The 1,909-nt window shown below is 65.0% G+C and overlaps 1 long non-coding RNA gene across 1 annotated transcript; it reads left to right on the plus strand.

Annotated features, from left to right (window-relative positions):
* The first annotated feature begins 354 nt into the window (after positions 1-354).
* Positions 355-1,894, plus strand: LOC101150563 (uncharacterized). The gene is made up of 3 exons (XR_010133797.1): positions 355-427; positions 1,164-1,337; positions 1,712-1,894. It is a non-coding gene; the product is annotated as an uncharacterized lncRNA (long non-coding RNA).
* The last annotated feature ends 15 nt before the right edge of the window (positions 1,895-1,909 follow it).

Below are 1,909 nucleotides of genomic sequence, written 5' to 3' on the forward strand. Positions count from 1 at the left end.
GGTGCCCCAACCCTGTCTTCTTGTCCCCTCCCACATCCAGGCATTCTTTTAAAGAATGCCTCCCCTTCCCACAAAATCCTGGCCTGGTCCTATTTTAAAGTTCCCTCTTCCAGGAAGCCTGCCCTGACCAACACACCTATCTCATGGCCTGTAAACGTTGCTGCTGTGTTCATCCTAATCCTGATTTGGGAACCCCCAAGGCATGGGCCGTTTCTCCCCCATTGAAACTGGGGTCTGCCCTTGGCTAGAGGCAGGACTAGATTCTCTAACACCTGGAACTGCCAGCAGGCATGTGCAAGGCAGGCCTTCTGCAGGGGGGCAGGCACCCACAGCACCCCCTCTCCTCTCTCCCCAGGTGATGGAATCGTAAGCTTCATTGACTTCCTGGGTGTCTTTGATGACAACCACCGCTTGGCTCAGTGCATGGGTGAGGGGCAAGGCTGGTGGAGGAGGGGTGGGCCTGGCCTAGGGGGTGCCCCCTCCTCACCCTCCTTCACCTTTTTTGCCCCCAAGCCGGGTGAGGAACAGCCAGCTCTGTACCCCCAGGGACTGCAGACCCTGTTCTTGGAAATGCTGTTCAAGCTGCTGGGCCAGGGCTTTGTGCCCTCCAAGTTGGCACGGGGGGTGATGAGGTGGGCACAACCATACCAGCTCCTGGGCCCACAATGGGAGGAGCAAACCCTGCCCCGTGCAGGGACCCCTGATGTTCCTGCCCTAGAGACGGGAGCCCTGAATTCTGGGTCTGTTTCCTGGGTCCCAAGTCGCCCCAGGACAAAGACAAAGCAGTGGCTTCCGGCCCTGCTTTGGCTTCCGCACCTGTGAGACAGAGAGGGCTGGGAGTGTCTGAGGCGGCCGCCCCGCCTCTCTTTTCCAAGCTACTACTTCAAGAAGCAGCGGGCTCTGCGGCTCAGCCCAGGCTGCGGGGGTTGGGGGGCGCTCCCACGCGGGCCTCGCCTTCTGCCATGCGGCGCGCATCAGCGACCTCTCCAACTAGGAGCTGGCGCGCTCGCTGCACAAACTGCACGAAGTAGGTGCGTCCCCGACGGGGCGGGGGGCGCCGGGACCCGCGGGAGGGACCTCTCCCGGCCACTTACAACCCCCGCCCTCGCCTCCGACCCCCAGGACCCGTTCTGAGGACCGTCTCCTCCTCTACCTCCTCCCAGGCACCCGCCCCAGGTGCGCGCAGCCCGTACTCTCAGATTCCTAACCTGGAGGGGTTGGCGCTCCCGGAACGCAGGACACGAAGCCCAGCCCCGGGCCCCGGCTTCCGCCTGATCCAGCCCTACTAGCCCGGCCGCCCCAAGATCCCGCCCAGCCCGGGGCGTGTCTCGGCCTAGGTGAGAGCCGGCGGGCGGGGGAGGGACACGCAGTGAGGGGCGGGACAAGTGCGCGGAGGCGGGACAGACAGATGGGGCGACACTGGCTGGTGGAGGGGAGGGGCAGGCGAGGAGCGGGGGCAGGCCCGGAAGAAATGGGGACCCGGCAGGCGGTGACGGAGGCGGCACGCGCGGAGATGTAAAGCGAGATCACTTATGGCGTCACTAAGTACTGGGTAGGGTGAAAGGAAAAGGGGCCAGATGCCCAGGTGGGAGGCAGGACTGGCGCAAATGGGGCGGGGCAGCCGGAAGGAGAACTGCTGCGGGGCTGGCCCGGCGTGTCTAACCCCAGCTGCCCGCTCGCCCCTGCGCTCGCCCCCTCCGGCCTCCCGCAGGGATACTGGGCCAGCCACGAGAGCCTCCGCCCCCTCGAAGCGGGCTCCCTCGCCGCCAACTCTAGTGAAGAAGCAGCCCTTCTCCCCGGCGCCCGCTGGTTTGCAGAGGCCTGCTATGAAGAGCTTGTGCAAGTAAAGCGTTTGCTGAGCGGAAACAGGCTGCGGGTGGCTGCGGCAGGCACGGAGCCGACGCGGATC

Source organism: Gorilla gorilla, chromosome 4 (assembly GCF_029281585.2).
Source record: "Gorilla gorilla gorilla isolate KB3781 chromosome 4, NHGRI_mGorGor1-v2.1_pri, whole genome shotgun sequence".
NCBI lineage: Eukaryota > Metazoa > Chordata > Mammalia > Primates > Hominidae > Gorilla > Gorilla gorilla.